Below are 8,867 nucleotides of genomic sequence, written 5' to 3'. Positions count from 1 at the left end.
GTCTATCTTCTGGGCTTTCTTACAAGCAGCCCTATTAGGTACGTATCATGTTTTATAGTACCAGATTAGTAGAGCATATGATGAATCTATGACGGGCGGACAGAAGGGACAATATTGTGTTGATTCGTCAAAGTTCTGACTTGTGTCGCTAGTTGTTTAGTTTAGACTATTCCTTCAGCTGTCCTAACTTGTCGCGTCTCTATCCTAGGCAGATAGAATCTTCAGATGCCATTGGTACCTCACATTGTCTATCTTCTGGGCTTTCTTACAAGCAGCCCTATTAGGTACGTATCATGTTTTATAGTACCAGATTAGTAGAGCATGTGATGAATCTATGACGGGCGGACAGAAGGGACAATATTGTGTTGATTCGTCAAAGTTCTGACTTGTGTCGCTAGTTGTTTAGTTTAGACTATTCCTTCAGCTGTCCTAACTTGTCGCGTCTCTATCCTAGGCAGATAGAATCTTCAGATGCCATTGGTACCTCACATTGTCTATCTTCTGGGCTTTCTTACAAGCAGCCCTATTAGGTACGTATCATGTTTTATAGTACCAGATTAGTAGAGCATATGATGAATCTATGACGGGCGGACAGAAGGGACAATATTGTGTTGATTCGTCAAAGTTCTGACTTGTGTCGCTAGTTGTTTAGTTTAGACTATTCCTTCGAGCTGGAAACCGTAAAAACAACTTCCACTTCAAAAACCTTTCATGAACAGTGTACATCTGTGGTGGCATTGTTGTTGGTGAAACAGACAGAATGAAAGTAAAGGGCAATGACATGTACAGAATATGGAATGGTTTAGTGATGAGCATATCTCAGAAAGAAAGTGAAGGTGGTGAGTGTTCTCTTCTTGCACTGACAATGTCTTCCGTATTTGTTGTATAGGCGAGAAATTGCTGGGTTTCACTGTGCTCTTGCGCGTGAAGCCACCGTTCCTGACGGTAATGAGGTAGTTTGGAACACACTCTTTCATTAGCACAGTAAAACCGCGGTCTTGATGTTGAAAAACCGTTGTCGTCGTAAAACTGTCGATGTTGAATATGGCTGTGCTCATCATGCGTGATTGTTTCCGCGACATTCGCGTTCAGCATGTCTTTCATCTACTGGTGAAAATCTGCGCAAGTGCCTCAAAACTTTATCATGTCGATGCACATGTGTCGCGAGCAAAATCGTTCTATGCGGTTACATCCGTAACAACAGTTAGTGCAGTTTCAAGTGACTTTGCGGCATTATTGTCGTCCTAGTTGGCACTTTTAACATACAGTCGCACAGCACCGGAGTTGGAGAAACTATGTTGAAATATCGTCACTAAGGCCCCGGGTTTTCCGCGATTCCGCGGAATTTCATGGAATGTCTAATTTTGCTTGAAATTTTGCGGGATTCTCGGTTTTGCGCGGAATTTCGTGAAAATCGAACTGAGTACAAGGAAGCAATTGGTGCGATGTAGACGGTTATTGTGACGTGCAGCATCTCTGGAGAAGTTATACTTAATTCCAGCACTTCAAAATTAATTCCAGCACAGCCAAAATCAGCTAAATTCGAAGTTGCTCTTAGAGCTTTAATTATTTATTTAATTTATTTTACCCCAGTTCAGGTTCAGGTTCAGGTACACCTAGACATGTTCACATCAGGGCGGGCTCCACAAGTGGTGCCTCAGGGGAATAAAACAAAGTAAAATAAAACAAGATAGGTTTTGCACAAAACTGGCTGGGGTGGAGAGGAACAGGCTGTTGTTCCTATTGTTCACAACAGTTCATCATGTGGAGCTGGAGTTCCCTCCGAAGTGGGGTGGTCTCTGCTTGACTTGGAAGTCGGCTCGTCTGGGCTTTGCCAGGGTCCGAAGCGAGCGCTCCCTGATTGCTCGTTGGTGTGGCTGTGCTATGCTCCTCCATGGTGCTAGTTGTTAGTAGTAGGGACATATGTCCAACAATGACGTCCTTTTTTTAATCCAATTCCAGGAATTCCTGTTCTATCCAAATCTAATCCAAAATCCACTTAAGCCAACACAATCCAGTTCTAAGCCGACCCAATCCAGTTGGAATCCAACACAAGCCAATTCCAAAGCCATCTGATTGGTCGCCATTAGCTCCGCCCACTTCACGTTTAGCCTCACCACGCTAAGCCTACTGATCACTAATTGGTTGACCGTAGCTCTGCTCTTTTATGCTAATTAGTCGGCTCGGCTCCACCCACTTCACGCTGATTGGCCCACGCTAAGCCTACTGATCGTTGATTGGTTTACCGTAGCTCCACCGCTTTATGCTAATTACTTGGCTCCCCCCCACTTCACGCTGATTGGCCCACCCTAAATCTACTGATCCTTGATTGGTTCATCATAGCGCTGCCCCTTTATGCTAATTACTTTGGCTCCGCCCACTTTACGCTGATTGGCGCACGCTGAGCCTCTATGCTAATTAGCCAGCTCCGCTGATTGGCCCACGCTAAGCCTACTCACCCCGATTGCTCCTCTTCTCCACTGACCTCTAAGCCCCACCCGATTGGCCCGCGCTAAGCCCGCCATAATGGCTAGCAGGTCTTGATTGGCCTACTGAACATAGCAATCACCGGCGCCCACCAGATGGTGCGCGGATCGCTCGGCAGTGGCTTCAGATGGTTCTAACCCAATTGGGTATCTCTATCTGAGATAGCTCTACGAGAACAAACAGACAGGGAAAAAAAATACCTTTCAATGTTTATTGAGTACATGTTTGAGGAAAAGCGGCGGCATGGCGGTCTTGGAGAGGTTGATTCCTTTGATGCTGGGCGTGGTTCCACGGAAGTGACGGATCATGTAGACGTCTCCGGGACAGCGGCTGAGAAAAATTTCGTCCTCCGTGAGTTGGCACTTCCACGTGCACTGGATATCTTCGTCGCTCACATCCAGCGAGTGAAGGCACGTACGCAGCGGTCCAGTAGCGTTCCTGTTCAGGTTAATGCCGGACCGCATAGGTACCACGTGCCACTCCCTGATGGCCAAGATGTCGCCAGGGCATTCGTGCGCGTACGTATGCTTATCCTTCTCCAGCTTGATGCTCGCAGTACAGTTGCCGGCGTCGAGCGCCAGCGCGCACGAGACGAGCGAGAAGAGTACGAGGTGCCACATCCTTCCAGTTACACAGGTCAAATGACGCTACTCCTACTCATCCTCTGCATTATCTGTGCGGGGGAGAGAATGCCGGGTGAAATCCCGCTATCTACGTCATACACTGGAGCTTACCATATTCGCAGCTTCCGTACGGGTAGGAGTCCACGTCATTGTAGAGATATCGTTTGTCGTCGTACGCCATCAGACTTCTTTTCACATTTCTGATGGTGTACATGCACTGTTTCTTTCCCACAATTGACACCTGTTCGTGCGATACGCTAGCGTGCTTGAATAGGGTATCGTGGTACGTATCATGGAGGAGGTGTTTGCGCACAATGTTCTTTTTGACCCCTTTATTTTGTTTGTTTTGTTTTAATTTGTTTCCCCCCGGCTAATTTGATGGAGTACATTTTGGCTTTTAAGCATATTACTTCCTGGATGGGTATGCTACCCGTTTCACTTTTGAACGCGCCAAGCCTACCGCGATTCTTCTCGCTGTACAGCGGATGATCACAATCGAAGGGAGACAAGTCTAAATGGTCGTCGGCGATCGCATGCAACTGATCTTCGTAGTCCTTGCAGAATAGGCCGAGGATCAGAGAATCCGTGTCAAAGTAGCAGGTAATCACCGGACAAGTGAGCTTGCTCAGCAGGGTTTCATAGTAGAACAAGTACATGGTTAACTTACTCAGTTCTACAATCGTGAAGCCAATCTGCAGGGGGAAATCGCATCGCACTTTTCTTTTGCGCATTTTGTACATGACGCAATCAGGGGACAAAATTTCCATTCGTACGCGTTCCGCCCGAATCCCGAGGCGACTCGCCGTCTCCTCATCGAAGGCTACTCAAATATCCCGCATATTAAATTTATTTAGTAGCGTACGCCCGAAGACTGCATTATTTGAGATTTTACAGAAATTTTTCTCGAACGTCGTGCTCGAGGCGACGCGTCTGGCAACATTGTCCTCGATGTAGGGACGCAGGAATGGTGCCTGACGAAATTTTAGAATTTGGTGAATTTTCGTCACCCGCATGCCCAATCTACAATAGAGCGCGAGCAGTGCGTAATGAACGACGTACTCGACCTTGTCCTTGCACGTGAGCAGCAGCTTTTTGCTGTTTGCCGGTTGATACATTAACTCTTCGAGGAGCCCCCGCTGAAATGGTGAGAGCCATTCCTTTGGGACGACCGCCTTCTCGGGAGCCGGGGGGAAGTACCGCGTCAGCGCGTGGATAGATTTTGGATACTCCAAGTCGCACACGTACACGTATCCGACGTCCGATTCCGTGGGGTGACGCATAAAATCAATGGAGCTAAAATCCTCGACCCATTCGAAATCGCCGACGGGGAGGTGCTTTATCATACTGAATCCGTAAAGATTGTTGCAATCTATGTACGATATGTACACCTCCTCTTTATCGGGATCGTAGACACTGCACAGCGGGTTGTTAGCCCGTAAATGACGTCTGCTCGCATGACAGAGCCCAACTCTAAAACACGATTCGATGGTCCGGTACATGTCCTCGTCAATGATCAGTCCCAATTTTGCCCGCGTGTAATTTAGAGCGCATTGCCACGAATAGGATGCCAGAGAAATGCAATGAAGCAATTCCAAACCGCGCGTGTCGTAGCACAGGCGTCGGAAGTGCTGCATTACGTCAGCGTGTAACAGGGCATCCGTTTTCCGGTACAATGCATTATAATCCCTCAGATTCGAGCATCCAAAACGTTCAAATACGTGCTGCGCATACTGATAGTCTTCGTCGCTTATATCCTCCCCCGTCAGATCGTTTCGGAAGGCGGATTTTGCCGGCAGAGCTAATTTGTCGTAGACCGCGAACGAGCTAACGTGGCTGTACGGGAATACACCTTTACGAAGCAAAATTTCGTAGTCGTCTCCAAATACTGCTTCAGGCATTGGAACGCCTCTGCGCCCCCCCATGGATTTGACGGTTTCCACGAGCTCTCCCAGCGACGAATTTAGGTACTGCATGGTATCTCTGAAAATAGGAACGTGCCAATTTCGAACGATCGGATTTTTTCCATGAAACTGGCCACGATGAAGGGAGCTCGCTTCCACCCGAGAAGGTGAAATTCCCGCAGCAGCCCGGCCAAATCGTAGGCCAGATTGTGCACCATGATGGGCAGTTTTTCCCTCGTCGTGCACGCCACGTTACAGGGGTTGCACACCGTCGCGATGTAATTTGTCTCGCTGGCAGTACAACGCTTGGAATGGTCGTGGTGCCGGACATGGGGTAGATCTTGCGCGAACTCCCGCCTGCAGTACGCGCAGTGGGTGGCGGCTCTGTGCCGCGCTCGTTGCTCATCATTCAGCACCATTTCGGCGGGGCAGGCGTTCAGGGCGATCATCTCGTCCCGCATTTCCATCAAAGCTCTGACGCAGTGCCTCGCAGAATATTCACCGTGGTGTGTCCTGATGTGCATCACCTTCGAGTCGTGGGTGCGCACGAGCACGGCACAGAAGCTCGAGGTGACGTGACGCTGCATGCCAACAACACTGGGCGCGAGAACGCTCTCCGTGTCCAACGCGACGACGTAGTTGTACTGCTGCTTGTACTGTATTTTAGTAAATTCTACAAAGTTTTTGCCCGGTTCGCAAAATTCCAATATGATTTCGTTTACGTCCATGCACAGGCGACGATGTTTTGCCATGCTCTCTTCCTTCAGGAAAGAGCGCGTGCAACGCTCGCATACGAAACGCTTATTTTTCTTAAATCAGTAACCGCTCGAGGGACTTGATTCCAAAAAAATGCTCGTCTATAGCCAATAAGTGAATTTTCTTTTCATACTCGGGTTTTGGGGGTCGCGACACGTGCACTCCCTGATCGACGTACACGTACACGGATATCTTGTTTTTGTCTTGGAATTCGTCCAGATCAGAGTAGGAAGCGGGGAAGCGACTAGGCCACCAGTACTCTGCTGCGTAGTTTTCACATTTTTTCCACGAATTCCTTTCCTGCGGGTGCAGGAGGGCGAGTGTATTGTATTTAAAACACTCACCCTCCTTACGTGCCGGTAAATGAATATTCGTCAGCACGTTCCTGCGTTTAGCCAAATGATCGGGAAGTGCGCCATTGCATCCGAATGTTTTAGTCTTCACAGCGGAAATACATATTTGAACGTTTTGGACGTCGGTGGACACGAACCCGCTCCCTTCCCACTGATAATTTTCGACGTGCCTCGTGGACTCTTGAATCACGTCCATTAGGGTATTCGCGATGGCTCCGTCGCTGTGGACTTTGCAAGCAAACGCCATAAAGTGGGCTATGTGCGCGGTTATCTCCCTCCGAGTTTTTTTCACCATTAAAACATTGGAACAGATGCAAAACCTAAAGGGTATTCTTTGCGCTCTCAATATAGCGACCATATCGTGAAAGTGACTCATTAAATATTGTCGCAAATCCTCTACTCCCTGATCATGAACAGATGCCAATAGCATGAATCTTTTGACGATACCTCTAAATGCGGTGTCAGTCTGGAAGAAGGGCAGGAAGGATGTATCCACGTTGGGGTGTGATCGCAGCACGTGAGCAGACAGTGTAGGAGGTGCACAGTCCCGAGATTCTTCGTCCGATTCATCCTCGATATCGTGAGGATCAAAAAAGCAGAATACACACCGAGGCACTGAAAATAAACGGATCCGTAAGAAACGTGGAACATGTAAAGGGAATAACTTACTTGTGAAGCGAGTGAAAGCAGACCGTTCCCCCCCCCCTGAGGCGATCGCGCGGCTTATAAACCAGCATCCACACTGCATGCGCCAACACGTCGGGGCTCGCTTGTTTCCACACAGTCGTAAATCATGTGTCACCTCGAGGATGAGGCCACGTTGGGGCCATCTGTTTAATATCAGAACGCGCGCAGCCACAATGAGAACTGTATGGTGAGCTTTGTTTTATCACCGTCGAAGAAAATGTTGCGTATGTTTCAAGGTAATGTAAATAGGTCTTCTCCGAGAAATTGGGTCACCTTGAGGATGAGTCGGCTGCATGTTCCAACACGTTGGGGCCACCTGTTTTATATCAAAATGCACTTCATGGTCAAAATGAGTTTATACTATAGAACGGTGAGCTTTGTTTTATTCTTGGGGAAGAAAATGTTGCGTATGTTTCAAGGTGATGTAAATAGGCTTTCGCCGAGAAATTGGGTCGCCTTGAGGATGAGGCCACATTGGGGCCACCTGTCTAATATCAAAACGCACTTCCACCCCGTCAGGGCCAAAATGAGAACTCTGTGGTGAGCTCAGTCGAAGAAAATGTTGTCAAGACGGTGTAAACAGATTTCGGTTTCAACAGCTAGGAGACCGGCAGACGATCCACGTTTTTATATCACGGCACCATATAAACAACCATCGCGAACTTTGTGCGTTCTGCGCGCTCAAAACAAGTTGGTGCATTCAGACGAAAAAAGATTGCGCTAGCGTGGAAAGGAGCGGGTTGCCTACAAAAACGATCTCGTGAGCCCGGACCTCATCCACTGCTCACCCGATTGCAACCATCGTCACTTTCAGACTCAAATCGTAAGTACCGTATTTTCACGCGTATTAGCCGCGGCTTATGCGCGATTTTTTTTTCGCGGACGCTCTGCGGCTTATCCGCGGGTGCGGCTTATCTGTTGGCTATTTTTCCCTGTTATTTTCCCCATACCCCGGATTAAACGAAAGGGCCGACAGTGCCTCATGTTTTTCGGAGCAGGACCGCCCTGCCAGTGCACGAACAATACCGAACAGGGGCGGGTCCACATTCGAGTGGTCTGACCTTCCGAATACATTCCCCCACGCAGCTTTAACAAAAGGGGTGACGGTGATTAATGTCTCCTGGAACACCACTAACTCGTCAATCTACGAAAAACACGCAACAAGGGCACAATCCGATCTTAGTAGAACACTAGAACTGACCTCCTTTGTTATACATTATGCCGACACCGGAATGTGGACCACAGGGTTTATGGCCTTCCCTACGGTCTCCTTTGTCGGCAGACCCACAGGAAGGGTTCAATACACCTGACATCGGGATAAAACATGCTAAGCATCAGTTCTCATTTGACCAGAGCAGCAGCATTCGTGGACACGGGCACGGCCGATGAGATGTGAGGCATGGCTCCAACGCGGAGGCACAGCTACGACAGCGGCTTCAAACTAAAAGTCGTCGACGTCGCGGACCAGTACGGGAACAGGGCAGCTGGCAGGGAGTACGGCGTCGACGAGCGATGAGAGTCTCTATTGATTTTGTTTGTGCATCACTGGTGTAGCGCACAAAGCAGTCGCGTCGTATTACCAGCGGCTTATCTGCAAAAACATTTTCAAAATGTATCTAAAAACGAGTCCTGCAGCTTATCTGCGGTGCGGCTAATACGCGTGAAAATACGGTACTGAATAGATTACACGTTATCCAATGGGTAAAGTTTCTTCTTTTTTCACATGTTTCAGATGAACTGTCCAACCTGCTCTCAGCCGTTACCTGAAGGATCACTCTTCCGAGTTTTGGTCGTGGGACCTAAGGCACGGGATGCAACATCACCACCACCACCACCACTGCAACCCTCGCCAGAGCCGGAATACATGTGGATCGATCTGAATGTGCTCTCGCCACTGCTACCGCCAACACCATCCAACAGCTGAGCCATCAGGTGCACGCGCTGCCTTCTTCTGTGCTAAACTATCGCTGGACTATTCGCCTCTCCAACTACCTATACAGGCGCTCGCGTCGTCTTCAAGATGGCGCAGAAAAGAATGATTGCCGATGAAAAAATCGCCC

General features: G+C 48.6%; 1 long non-coding RNA gene across 1 annotated transcript; it reads left to right on the top strand.

Annotated features, from left to right (window-relative positions):
* The first annotated feature begins 205 nt into the window (after positions 1–205).
* Positions 206–8,626, top strand: LOC135365839 (uncharacterized). Its single transcript, XR_010413951.1, has 3 exons — positions 206–284; positions 455–530; positions 8,540–8,626. It is a non-coding gene; the product is annotated as an uncharacterized LOC135365839 (long non-coding RNA).
* Positions 8,627–8,867: the final 241 nt, after the last annotated feature.

The sequence above is a fragment of the Ornithodoros turicata genome, chromosome 8 (genome assembly GCF_037126465.1).
Source record: "Ornithodoros turicata isolate Travis chromosome 8, ASM3712646v1, whole genome shotgun sequence".
Lineage (NCBI taxonomy): Eukaryota > Metazoa > Arthropoda > Arachnida > Ixodida > Argasidae > Ornithodoros > Ornithodoros turicata.
The sequence above is the reverse complement of the archived record's forward strand: the minus strand, read 5'-3'. Positions and strand labels throughout refer to the sequence as shown.